We start from the raw sequence: 14,948 nt of genomic DNA, 5'->3' as shown, positions 1-14,948 counted from the left end.
ACAACAGCAACAACAGGAACTTAATTCGTCATGTATTTACTTGATAGCGAAACAGGCGATTCGTTATAATATTGTAACGAATCAGCCTGTTGTTAACGAATGACATATTAAATTATTTTTCTTATTAATTTTAAGTGATAACTTTCAAAATTTTACAAAGTGTTATAATTTTTGAATGTTACTGATTCACGATGTTTTTAGACTTATGGCTGATAACATGGACCGAGATCCACCAGTTGCTGATCAACAACAGCAACAACAACAACCAGTGATACCTTTATTGCCGTACGACAAACGACATAATTATTGTGCCTTTGTCGGTACAAATTTTGTAGACGAAGCGGTATTTGGAGGATTATTGGAATTCCTACGACGTTCACATATTCACTATTCTATCATTACTAATCCTGACGTCCCAGTATCGTTTGTCAATTTTGGAATACGGCGAGATACGTTGAAGCTGAGAACCACATCGAAGTCACAATCAATCAAACTCTTATCACTGTAGATACCGATGTGATTAGACGTGTTCTTCATTTCAGGGACAATATTGACAATCCGTGAGTTTGAAAAAAAGTTGATCAAGGGTCTATTTTGTCGTGTATTTTAAGATGGTGACATCGAGGATTCTATGTACAACAAGAATGGTCTATGCCCGACCTACAAGTATTTATTACATGTATTGATCCATTGCTTGGGAGGTCGTAAGGGTGGTTTTGATGAATGTCGTATCAAGTTGCAGTCGGCTTTTGTTGCACTAGTCCTTAACAAGCCGTTCAACTTCTCAGAGATGATTTTTTATCATCTTAAAGAAAAGTGTCTGGTTAAGAAGAAGAAGTTCTTAATGTATCCACGGTTCATTCACTTAATTATTCAAGACTTGATTCCAAATTTGGTAATCGATCAAGCATTGGTAGAGGACGTGTTGGAATTAGATCACATGACGGGTGACATGGTACGAAGAATGAAGATCTATCGAAAGGAGATACCTAGGACCAAAAGTTTGATTGGTCATATTGTGAATCCTGATTATGTATGTCCAGGCAATGATCGCTAGATCCATGATGATTCGGATTCTGAGCGTGAGGCGGGACCAGGTGGGAACGATGATGATAATGGTGGTGATGGTGATGGTGATGGTGGGAATGGTGGTGATGGTGATGCCGCAATCCTTGAACAACAAGCTACGGTTGAAGTTGCGTTAGCTGCTACAATTGCAGCTTAACGAAAGAGAAAAGGTAAAGAGTTGGCTTCTGAAGGTTCTTCTAAGCGTCGAGTGTCGGCTGGTGCTGGCATCTCGTTTGGAGTTCAGCCTCCAAGGTCATCCACTCCTCTACGCCCGACGGTGCCGCTTACTACTAGCACTCCGGAGCTTACTTTGACGACCACGCTTACTTCAGATCCTAGGCTCGGCATGATTCCACATTCAGTCCTATCTACATTTCCAATGCCTTCTACTGCAACTTCGGTAGTTTCTCCAACACCAATGATGATGCCTCCACCACAAATGGATATCTCGTTCTTGAGATTGAGTCAACCACAGGGGCCTATGCAACATATTCCTGCTTCATTCCATGCTATGCCTCCAACTCAGCAGACAAATATGTTGTTAAGTCTTCTTCGTTTGTATGAAAATCAAATGTCTGCTGACCGTCTGAATCAATAACGAATAATGGAAAATCAGAAGAAATTGATGAGCTACGTCTCTTTTTGTCAAAAGGAAATGAAAGCTCTTCGTGAGATTGTCACGTCTCAAGGGGTGAAATTGAAAGAACAATAGGATCTCATTTTGCAACTCACGTGTAAAGACGATGCTTTGAAAAAGTTGAAAAATGATGATGAGGACCCTGATGCTTCAGGTGCTGGAGGAAATGAGCCGAAACAATCTCATGGTTCATCCTTAGGTGCTGGCACTAGTGCAGTTGATGAATCGGGCAAGCAGATTATTGTTTATCATGATACGACTGCTGCTAAACTGATTGAGATGATTGAAGCTGATAAAGTTATTTTTGTTGATGGATCGGCGGTGGTCAGAAGTGTGGTGAATAGAAACGAGATTGAGGTCGGTCAGTTTGTTGAAAGGTCTCTAACACGAGAGCAGATTTTACTACTTCTTGGTTTGAATGACGATGAGTTGACCGTGTTAGAGGTGGATCCGGATGTGGAAGTAGAGAACGATGAGGAGATTTTAAATGATCCGACTATTCAAATGAATACGGATTTTATTTATGAAGATGAGGAGGTCGAGGTTGAAGATGTCACAGCTGAGGAGTATCCTGACCTGTTTCAACACACAAATGTTGATCAATGTGCTCCAGTATTTAATGAGGAAACGTTTAAAGCAGCTGAGGACAATCTGGATAAGGTATCTAAGGGTAAAAATGTGGTTGATACGAGATTTAATTCGATTGAAAACCCGACTGATGCTGATATTGCAAGGTGGTTTGGGTATCAAAGCAAGAAAACCCATAAGATTATTGAGGCGTATAGGTATGTAGATCAAGAGCAAAAGGATGAAGGCGTTGCTCGTGCCAAAGCCAACCAAGTGACTTCATTCAAGAACTTGTCAAAGGTTCAAGGTTATATCATTTCTTGGTTATTTGATTCCTATCTTAAAGTATGTATTGTTAAATGGGAAAAGGGGGTTCAATATTATGAAAAGACAATGGATGTTCTCACTTTACCGCGATGGGATGTTCGTACCCTTGCGTGTCGTCCATTTATCAGCAGAGGGGGTGACCGAATAGCAGATTGGGTTCATCAACAATAGTTAGAAAAAAGGACTTTAATGACATGCGCACAATGACACGCGTCGATTTATGACGCACAATTACGCGAGTCATTAAAAAAATGTCATAAATTTTATAAAATTGAAGATTTATGACACTCGTTTTTGTGTGTCGTTAAAAAATGTCATAAATTGCAAAAAAAAATAATTTGGGTGTCATCATTCGGTCAAAATTAAAAACTTAAAACTCGCGCCAATATATGCGTGTCAAAAAACCTTTGACTAGTTTGACCTATATAATAATAATAATAATAATACTAATAATAATAATAATAAAATTAATAGTACTGCAGACCACAAACCATTAACATACACAAACCCTTAACATACACATACTCACGTTCACAGACGCATCACCGGCCACCACCACCACGAACGAATTCCGGCCACCACCATGAACCAACGCGAGCCACCACCACGAAAGCCGGCCAGGAACGCCGACCATCACCCCGAACGCCGTTTACCACCACGACGCCACCAGTCACGAACGCCGGCAACCACCACGATCTTCTGGCTGATTTTTGTTGAAGAATTGAAGCAAAAGTTTGAGTTTATTGAAGGAATTATTGAAGGATTTCATCTTCTTTGAGGTAGATTTCTTCAATTTTACCTTATTCTATCATTAATTGGCTAGGGTTTAATAACATAGTGTTAAGTTATTTCTGAAACACAATTTTTTTTTGTTTTATAAATGTTGAATTCTAAAGCATAATTAACAGTTCATATGAATTTTTCATCTTAGGGGTACAATCGACAGTGAAATATCCTAATTCTGAAACATAATTGAACCATTATATAATAAACTGTTACTCTAAATGTTGAATTTTGAAACGTATATTATATTGTACTGAAGAAATATAGTATAAGGTTAGAGCTTAGAGATACAAAGCTTATTTACTTATCGAGCCCGAGCTAAATGAGATGCTCGTCGAGCCTTAACGAGCAATGTGTTTTAAAATTAATAAAAAATGTATATAAATTAATTATTAAATAATAAATGACACGAGCCCGAGCTTGAAAAAATAACCTATGAGTTGAGCTTGAGCTTTAGCAAAATAGCTCGAGCGTAGTCGAGCTAGCGCTTTATTAACAATTCTTGTACCAACAGCATGATAATGATAATAATAATAATAATAATAATAATAATAATAATAATAATACAACGACTTAACTTAACAAAATAATAATACAACTACTTGGATATAAATTTTGATTTTGTTTTCTGTTATGGTGTCAATATAGAAACAAATGGGCATCAATAAATAAGGCTCAGATCATTTTAAGCTATATATAGACCCGATATCGGGTAGCTAGCTAGCGGCTTGGCTCGTCTTGTTAGCACCCCTGCTCTTTAGCAGTTTGATTTCATTCGATTTCGATTTGAGCATGTTATGAGATCTAGTATTTGGTAATTTGATGGTAATTTTAATTATTCAGTTGTATTCAGTTGGTGACTTATTTTGGCACACAGAAGTTTTGTTGTTTAATAGAAAATGTTCTTAAAATCCGATATGAAAATGGTAGGTGAATTACTCAATTTTACTAAAATTTTGTTATTAAGTCTGATAATTTTATGATCTGGAACTCAAAAACTGGAGGTTTAGGAGACGTGTGTGGCTCTTTACCAATTGCACTTGCAGCACGTGGGCATCGTGTGATGGTTGTTAAACCCAGATATTTGTGTGGCGGGCCTGCAGATAGGAAGTTTGATAGTACGGTTGTTCTTGGTTGTCGGATTAAGGTTTCTTGTTCTGGCGGGTTCCAGGAGGTTGGGTTCTTTCATCAAAACTTGGTCAATTTTGGTTTCTGTTAATCTTATTATGGTGTTTTCAGGTATTTGTGGACCATCCTTCTTTCCACCGTCCTGGAAACCCATACGGTGACGCTTATGGTGCATTTGGAGATAACCAGGTACTAATTTAGAAATTTGTACTTTACTAATCATATGTTTTTCAATAAAAAGAATTAACATTATTACGTTTTTGGAGCAGTTTCGGTTCACCTTACTTTGTCACGCAACATGTGAAGCTCCTCTAGTCTTCCTTTATGAGGGTATACTTATGGTCAAAAATGTTTGTTTCTTGCCAATGATTGGCATGCTGGTCTTGTCCCAGTGTATGTCCTTAATTTTTCCAAAAATGTGTGTTTTTTGCTATAATAACCCAAATCAACCCTTTCATAAACATATTGTGTCATGCAGATTGAATGCAAGATAGCTCTTCAAAGAGAATTAGGTCTACCAGTTCGGCCCGACTGCCCATTGGTAACATACTGCACAACTAATTGTCACTTTTCTTCTTTTGTGGTAAAATGCTACAATTGACCAAGTCACTTAACAGATAGGATTTATTGGGAGGTTGGACTACGAGAAAGGTATTGACATAATTCTCTCGGGTGATCCTGATTTGCTGCAAGATGATGTTCAATTTGTAAGTAAATTAACTCAAATTGTAGCACTTGTTTAGGAATTGGATCAAAAACTCGACCGTCATATGAACAAAGATTAAAATATATTTCAGATAATGCTCGGATCTGGAGAAAAACAATATGAAGACTGGATGAGAGCCACTGAAGAAACGCTTAAAGATAAGTTCCGTGGATGGGTCGGGTTCAATATTCCCATATCTAAACTGCAAGGTGAGAACTTAATATGTTTGGTATTTTTGACAGCATGTTATAAGCCTAAATTCTGAACTTTGATTAAGTCTTATATTTTTTGTTTAATTTTCAACTTAGGTTGGGGGAGGCAAACACAAATACACGGAGACAGATTTCGATGCGGTTCTAGAAGATTGGTTGGCGTATACAACACAGTTTATATTTCGTTAGTGATATGTATTATACTAAATATTTACCGATACTTTTGTTAACTTAGGGATTATATGTAATCTTTTGATGTAGGATGCTTATTTTGGGAATGTAATGCATGCTTTGTTACTATATTTTAAATTATTAATTTAAATATTATTATGAAAAAAATAATAATAATAATTAAAAGTTATAAGATGACATGCATGAGTGTCGTTAATTGTTGTCGTAAACACCAGTATTGAAAGCGCGTCATAAATGCATGTTAAAAATGTGTGTCATAAATGCGTGTCATTAAATATGACACACAAAAAGCGTGTCATACCCAATTTATGACAAGGGCTTCAGTGACACACATTTGCTTGTCATAAGGGTCCTTTAATGGCACGCAATGCGTGTCATTGAAGGCATTTTTTCTAGTAGTGATGTTATTCGAAGTAAACTCCGGTTTCAAGTTTCTAAAGCCTCAGGTTCCAACCCGAAAACGTATAGATGAAATTGATCCAAGGACGGGTTGGAGAAAGTTGATCCTCAAGGTTAAGCCGCCAAAGACCATGAAGCGGGTACCAGTGAAGACTTTGAATCAACACATGCATCAATCTTTCAACCGTTGGTATTACGATAACCGAACTGGCGAGGCCGTCATTGTCCTGGGCAAATGTTTGAATACCGAGCTGATCAAGATCATTGATCCGATGTGGCTTGTTAACTTATCCGAGACCGACAACGACGTGCTACACAAGAATAAGATATTGCTCGAGCGAAATGAAGACTATGATCTGGCTATGCAGTTCCAATGCGTCGTGCGTGTATGTTTTGAGAATGGGATTCATAGTTGCAGAGATTGGCAGTCCAAGCGTTTCAAGTAAAGTAAAAGAAAAAGAGCTCTAGACGAGGGGGTGTCTGTTAGTACACGGTTTTGCGTCTCAAGTCTTTTTATTTATCATTATAGTATTTATCGTTTTATTTATGTAATAAAGTATTAAGTTATTATTGTAGTTCGTTAAAGTATAGTCTAGTTCGTTAAGGATGTTTAACGAACTAGATCTAAGTTTATATCCCTCCTGATTCGTTAAGGATGTTTAATGAATCAGGGGGTGATTCGTTAAGTTATTGATATTGTATGTATGTAACGAAGTGGATGCTAGTTCGTTACGGAATGTGTAACGAACTAGATCCATCTTCTATTTATAGTGGCTTCAGTCCACAGTTTATTTAAGTTTTGGAGATATATTATCGAACCTCTGCCGAAATCTTCTATTAAGCTTCAATATTAATATTATACACATACATACAACTAATATATCATATACAACATACAATCAAGCGTAATTATGAACTAGATCCGTATTAAGTGTTAATTATATATAGCTCAGATCTGAATTCTGTGTACTGGATTAACGTGTTCAAACATTTACCCGTTTCATTCTTCAAAATTGTGCAAGGACGCCTAAAAGGATCGAGAAGTTGAAGGTTTGGCTTAAGGTTATTACGCAACTCATAGCTCCTCTTCTTGAGATTCTTAACCGTTAGAACTCTATTCAATATATAACATGCAGTATTAACAACCTCGTTCCAAAATTGAACGATAATATTAGAATCCGCCAACATTGTTATAGCCTCCACAGTTAAAGTCTAATTCTTCCTTTCAGCAACACCATTCTGTTGTGGCATGTATGGGGAACTGTATTCGTGATGAATACCCCTTTTCAGACAGAAAAATTATATCATGCTATTCTTGAATTCCACGTCATTATCACTTCGAATACCTCTCACTTTTCAATTGTAAAGTTATTCGATCTTGGTGATCAAATTTTGCACGAGAACGAGTGTTTGACCCTTTGTGCTCATAAATAACACCCACGGGAATATAGGATAGCCTTCGGTAACGACTAAGCACTAAAGATCTCCTGCAATTCTCACTCCATTCACATGATTGAACAAATCCATGTGAAGTTGTTCTAGAGGAGTATCGATAGAGTTGACCGTCTTCAATGAATGCGACTTCTAGTTTTGTTTACTTTTCTTGCACGCAACATAGTGATCGGTCATCTTGAAATTTTTCAATGCAACACCATCCACCAAATCATTTGCCGTCAAATGATTCATCTTTCGAATGTGGATATAACCCTGCCTTATGTGCCAAAGGATCATATCTTTCTCTGTTGCTTTAGAGATAAAACATGTTGATGTTGATGAGGAAGTCATTTCTGACATCATGCCAAGCACATAAATATCATTCAATAGAGGTGATCACATGATAACCATGTCCTCGGAAATAACAAATCCCGGTTTGACAATTACACACTCCTTATCAGTGAACAAAGTTGTAAACTTTTTATCACAAAATTGTGAAACAGTTAACAAATTATGATCAACTTTGTCACAATATTTAACCTTCTCGAATGTAATCTGGGCATTCGGGACTTCTCCTTCCTTTGTAAATAATCCGTCTTGATTACCTGCAAATGCCACATAACCCCCTTGAATATCTTTTATATTAGAAAGGAGATTAAGATTGTCAGTAATATGCCTAGAACATCCATTATCCATGATCAATTTGTCTCGCTTCTGATATAGTCTTGGATGAACTCTGCCCAATCAAGTAAGTGATTAGTTCAAATAGGCAGCCCAAGCCCTAGTCTTCGGCTCAACCTATGTTTCCTTTTGGTATAATTCAATGTTAGGTTTCTTTGTTGGAAGAACATCAAATTAAACCTTGATCTCACTTGAATTTTGTTACAAGTTCTGCTGGTGTAATTGATGAATACGAGTATAAGTAAGAGGTGCTTTTGACTTTCATTTAAGATATTCATCACGAATAAACCAGAGTTCATAGTCTTACAAATAGGTTTAACAAGCTCAACATTTTCGTTAGATACATTAGACTCTTGAAAAAACCTCCACAACCTTCTTCGGGCTAACTTCATTAAACATTATATGAGTTATATCAATCTTGACTTGAGTAGGTTGCCTTTTGAGAATTCTTTTAATCATAGGAACTTGTTCCTTTAATTTTCCATTAAGCTTCACCATAGAGTCACGCCTTTTAGCAACATGGCCACTTTCACCACATGAGAAACAAGTTCTCATATCCACAAGCATTTGTGTTTAATCAACATATAAGTGTGATTCATTAGGTTGAAAAGCCACAATCTTTACATTTGACCTCCCAAAGTGTTTGCATGTTTAATTTTGTAAAACACAATATTAAAACAATTTGATAAACTTTTGAGTGTGTCTAATCCAAATGATTTCACAAGCTTGATTGGTTTAAACAAACTTAATTGGTTTTTCTTTGACTTGGACTTATTAATTAGTTTTAATTTCTCAAAAGCTTTTTCAAACTTGGTCAAGCTCGATGTCTCGTTTTTAAACACACTCTTAGTCAATTCAGGCTTAATCAAAATTAAAGGGATATCTTATTCATCAAATACTTTATTAACCCCTTTCAGTTTGTAACCCCAACCATGTTTTATTTATCAAACTTAAACGGATTAATAAATTTCATTAAATCCGCATCATAAATAACAGGTTTTTCTAATGATACAACATTACCAAAAACACATGGTTCACAAAGAATATGAATAGGAAGAGGTATGTTCTTGTTTTAGTGAATCATATGTGGTTCACAACATCTTCAACCAACACATCATGATCAGTTACAGTAAAAGCCACATTTCTATGAATTTGTGATTTTGGAGTTGACTTTGGTTCAACTGCTTTAGCTTTCTCCTCATGAGTAACCATATCCACAGTCACATGTGAACTAATAGTCAAAGAAGCATCAATCTCAATGATGGTTTGTTTAACAAAAATCTCAGCTTTCAAATTGTGATTAATTACCGACAAAGCATCAATTTTATCATTCAGTTGTTGATCGATCTCAACCACCTGTCGATAGTTGTCACGAATAATCGTTAGATCACAAACTAACTGATCATTGTGGTGACTGAGTGATTCAATTTTAAACTTAATCTCACCACAATGACAACATTCAATTTCATCAATAACAGATGAAATTAAACTATCAGAACTATTAGAAACATATTTAGAAGAGTTAGAACTAACCTTTGCTAGTTTTGCCATGCATGCAAAAGTTCCTTGATCAAAATTTGAATCCTCTTATTCTGTTACGAGTCACACTCATAAGTTTATCATCTTTAGCATCTTCAAAATGCTCCACTTCTTCAATCACAGCCAAGTTAGCTTGATTCACTTCAGAAGATACATTACCCGACATCCTTTAGGACCAGTCAATGCCATCTTGAGTTATCATAGCATGTGACCCTCCTAGATTTGTAGACTCCACACTTTTAGGTTTCTCCTTGGACTCATTGTTATTATACTTCTTGTTGGTGTTGAAGTTTATATATCTTGATCTAGGAGAATATTCCTTTTCTTGGCTTGTCACATTCTTTGGCAAAATGACCAAACTCCTGGCAATTATAACGTTTGTCTTTTAGTTTATCAAAACCAATCCTCTTGCTCGTGGCAGGAAAATCCTTCCTAGTTCTTTGCATAAACTTTTCTTTATCTTCCTTACAATCATTGCCATGTTCCACTTCAAGTCCATTAACTCAATATCATCAGGATCAACATGATCATAATCCTCATCGGTCATATCAATGTTTGCTACTTGACCACCCACCAAGTGTTAATAAGAAGTCATAAAATCTCCCATGAAAGCAAAATTCATTTATGCTTACTTCATGTTTACAATAGGCGGTGGTGTAACCTGAGGAGTTGAACCAACATTACAACCACCTGAACATGGAAATGCATTAGGTTCAGAAGCAACCTCTCGAGGAATGTCTTGATATGTTTGAGAAGGAAAGGCAGTAATTGGAGTAGATGCACTTTTACTAAAGAGTTAAGTGCCATTTTTACATGTGGTTTGTTCAACTACGTAACTTTTGTATCGTTTTTAAATTTACTGCAAATGACTACCTTACTTTTTTAAAACTTGCAATTTTAGTACTTTTTGAACTCCGTTTTTTTTATCGGTTAAGTCAAGAAATCATGAAGTTAACAAATTACCCTTGACTTAACCGATAAAATAAACGGAGTTATAAAAAAGGTACTAAAGTTGCAAGTTTTAGAAAAGTAAGGTAGTCATTTGCAATAAATTTAAAAACGGTACTAAAGTTACATAATTGAGCAAACCACATAACTAAAATGACACTTAACTCTTTACTAAATTTTTTCCATCATATAAAGTATGGTCTAGATTGCCTTTGGATGAATCATGACACTTTAATATATATTCATGTTCCTCCAACTCCTGTACAAAATCCATTGCAGTAAGTTCATCATTCTTGAAATACCCGTTTTATGGCAGTACATAAGATAAGTTGAATAAGAAGGAGGTAGAGAATTATTCAATGTGTCAATGAGATCACTGTCAACTAGAAGCATTTTAAAATTGTGCATCTCATAAGTGAAATGACAGAATCTTATGATTAATTCTCCAATAGTTTCTCCTTGAATGAGGTTAAAGTTTCTGAATTAATACTCTAACATTGACTTCTTGCTCTTATTTGTATTTCCCTTGCTCGGGTTAGCCATATTGCATAAGCCTTTGTCTCAATCTCCTACGCTTTCTTCCCTTCGACAAACATTTAAGAGAACAACTTGTCGGTATTATCAAGTGTAACATAATTAACCGTCAAGGGAACATAATCATTTTTACAAACTATGCATACACTCGGGATGCATTGGTCCCAGATGTTCTTTAATTCTTGGTTCCCAGTTAGGACAATCACAAAACTTATTATGCCTCGAACATTTAGTGTGAAACCCGATCTCATAATCAGTATTTAACATTTGTTGCATGATTGCATTTTGTGATGCTAAAGCATAAATTTTTGCCATGTTATGAAAACACAAGGGAATAAACTGCCAAAGTATGAAAGTTCAAGGATTAAACTTGCCAATTTATTGAACTTATCTTGTAATGAATGAAGGATAACAAATGATATTGTTCACGCGTATGAACGATGACGAATGAGTGAATAATGAATGTGGTGAAACAATGAACGAAAGAGGTAACGAATGAGAAACAGTGAACACGAATGTGTGATGAACGAATGTAAACGAATGTGGTTGAAACGAATGAATGAACAATGTAGCGAATGGGTCTACAATATAACGAATGGGTTGTTAGAAACAGTCACAACAACCTTATAATCGTCTAACGAATGAGACTTAAAGATAACGAATGTGCTCAAGAAAACAACTAATGGGCATTCATCATCTTCATGATTTTCCAAATTCAAACCATTCCAGACCTATTCAAACTTGTCCAAATCACACAAAACCACTATCAAACCACTCGCAAACTCATTCTGAACAATCACAAACCACTCCAAACACCTCAAACACCTCAGTTCTTTCCAATTTGAATCAAACAAAGTTAAAATTCGTTAAAACTTTAAATACTTTCCCGCAAAAATCAAATTTAACGATTCAGTACAAATCAATACAATTAACTGATCTTAGATGATCAATTCACCATCGCGAAAAATCCTAAGTCAAATTCAACTTCAATTATCATGTTTCAATTTGTCAATTGATCAATTATGCGTTACGAACAGTCTGAATATCGAATCCATACAAAACGATACAATTAAATTATAAATCTGAGATCGGTAGAAACAAATATGGATCCTAACTATATTCAATAAGACAGAAGCTCTTTTGCTACTTGAGATAACATGATCTGATTGATTATAATTCATTATGTTAATGATCTAGTGTATTTATATTTATACGTTTAGGTTGAATACTTTAGTGTATATATGTAACTGTGTGTGTTGAGATGAGAGTTGGGCAGAATAACGAGAGGAAAACTTTATAATATAAGAACTCTTAATTAGTATAAGAATTACATGGTATTTATAGATGATGAACTCATTCGTTAGACATACCTAACGAATGAGCTTCTCATTTGTCATCAATACATTAAGCACATTCGTTAATATACCCTAACGAATGACTTCATACGTTAGTCTCATTCGTTAACATTACCTAACGAATGAAGATGAAAGACACACAAACACATTCGTTATACGCTACTCTAACGAATGTGTCTTTACATTAGCGAATGTATCTTTTCTTTATTTACCAAAATACCCCTATATATTATTTTTATGCGAAAATACATTAAACAAAGATCGAGACGCTAAACGATGTACTAACAAAAATTTATAAAAAATCATAACTCAAAATTAAATAAAAAACAAAAAAAAGTAAGAAAACCAAAATGTTTCCAACGTCTTACTCTTTCTAAAAAAACAAAAAAAACAATATTGAATAAAAAAGATCAATGTGTCTTTTATTTTCTATAGTGTTTTTATAATTGATTGTGTATTTTTCCTTGATATTGTATTATAATACTCAACTTTGTGTTATATTTTGTTCGGCATTTTGTTATATTTTGCGATGTATTTTGTTTTTTTTTATTTTTAATTGTGTCGTTTGTTAATTTTCGTCATTGTGTCTTTTTTTCTTGGCATTGCATTTTTCGTCGTTTTTTAGGAACGAGAATGACAGGGAAACATTAGTTTTTAAATTGTTTTTGTTTTTTATTTATATTTTGAGTTATTATTTATTTTTTAAAAAAATTTATGGTTTTTTTTTGCCATAAATCTCTCAGATTTCGCATTTTTGTCTCTATTTACATTTTAATTTTTATCTGTTTTCATGTATCAGTTGTGGTTTATAACATGATTTTCTTTATATACACATGCACAAATGTACATTTCAAACGAAGCCTAAAAAATTGAAGGCCTAAAGTTAGGGGTTGTTTTCTTTCTTAAACGGGTCGGCCCTGCACTAGGCAGCTGCTATGAGCAAACAAACTAAGCATTGCCTCCCCGGAGCGTTACTTTTTAAGTAACAAATTAAAATCCCCAAGTCAGGAATTAGGGTGACTGGTAAATCAACTAAAAACCCTTACGTGCTTTATAAAAGTGTTAAGTTATGTATAATAAGGCTTATAAAGAGTGAAGACACTTGCATCGTACTAATATATAAACCTTCGGGAACTCGTTTGAAGTCCAAAGCAATGCTATCTAATGAGCATGTTATGAAGTAAATAATTTACCAAATTAATGGGGTGCTGCTAAACGTACCCTCCTTTACACCATTTTTTCTAAATATACACCCCCTTGAAGTTATTAGATTAATTACTATTACCCTTTAACATTATTTATATACATATTAGTGCCTACAACATTTTTTTCACTTAAGAATCTCCACTATATATATCAAATTAAAAACTATCAAGTATTACTATTAATTTATTTTTTTAGTATTAATTTTGTAAATATTTATAATATCTTTTCTTTAACTTTAATAGTATATATATCTTTATCTTTTACAAAATAAACCCGAAACCTTAAACCCTAAAACCGAAAACCTAAACCCTAAACCCGAAAACCTAAACCTAAACCCTTTCTCCCTGAGCAATTAGAACCCTAGCTAGCTAGTTTTGTTCTTTTTGGATAAGACAGACAACCGGCCTTTACAGCTTCTAGATCTCAAATATTATAAGTTTCGTAGTCTATATTATATTCTCATCGGAAACAGTTAGTTTTGCTGATGACGTGGCAGCAGCGGATGCCCGTTCCCTCTCAGATTCTCTGTGTTTATGCAAATAGCGCATAATGGCATGGGAGTAGTCATCAAACCCTAGCGACCCAAGGGCCCAACAGATGTCGTCTCCATTCACAGTCTTGCGGTTCTCCTTTTGACACTTGTCGGATGCCTCGCCGGTAACAAAACTAATGAACTCTGAGGCGCATTCTTGTATGGTTTCTTTGGCTTCTTTTAAGATCTTTTCTGTTGGTGGAAGGACCCGTTTCATGATCCGACCCACATTCGCTACGGGGAGCAATTTATCATGCTCATCCCCCATATGTCTATGTCTATCTCAAGATCTTCTACAATTATATGGAAACATACCACTCATCTACATCTACTTGAAAACCTTTTTCAAATTGCGGGTACCAATGTTGTAAAATACAACCTCATACGTTTCTAATCACAAGTAGTGTTAGTAGCCCAACTCCATTCAGTGGCGAAGCTTGGACTGAGGCACCGAGGGGCTGAGCTCAAAATGCATACAAAATTTCACAAACGAGGGAGGGCGGGCTCAAATTTTCGGCTGAAAAATGCTAAACTTACACTACGTATAAAAATTTTCGGCCGAAAACAGGTGAATTTACACCATTGTGCAAAAAAACGGGGGGGGGGGGGGGGGGGGTGGAGGCCGGGGCCACCCCGGGCCTCAATGAAGCTTTGCCCCTGAGTCCATTATCTTATATTCTAGTAAAAACCTATCATTTGA

General features: G+C 35.4%; 1 long non-coding RNA gene and 1 pseudogene across 1 annotated transcript; one reads left to right on the top strand and one right to left on the bottom strand.

The window, feature by feature from the left end:
- Window positions 1-4,814: 4,814 nt before the first annotated feature.
- Window positions 4,815-5,222, top strand: LOC143623061 (uncharacterized). The gene is made up of 3 exons (XR_013151823.1): window positions 4,815-4,903; window positions 4,989-5,051; window positions 5,128-5,222. It is a non-coding gene; the product is annotated as an uncharacterized LOC143623061 (long non-coding RNA).
- An 8,940-nt stretch (window positions 5,223-14,162) lies between these two features.
- On the bottom strand, window positions 14,163-14,516 carry LOC143623069 (nuclear transcription factor Y subunit B-5 pseudogene; annotated as a pseudogene).
- Window positions 14,517-14,948: the final 432 nt, after the last annotated feature.

The sequence above is a fragment of the Bidens hawaiensis genome, unplaced genomic scaffold (genome assembly GCF_021521415.1).
Source record: "Bidens hawaiensis isolate Kalapana, Puna unplaced genomic scaffold, B.hawaiensis_p1.1 tig00003270_1, whole genome shotgun sequence".
Classification (NCBI taxonomy): Eukaryota; Viridiplantae; Streptophyta; class Magnoliopsida; order Asterales; family Asteraceae; genus Bidens; species Bidens hawaiensis.
The sequence above is the reverse complement of the archived record's forward strand: the minus strand, read 5'-3'. Positions and strand labels throughout refer to the sequence as shown.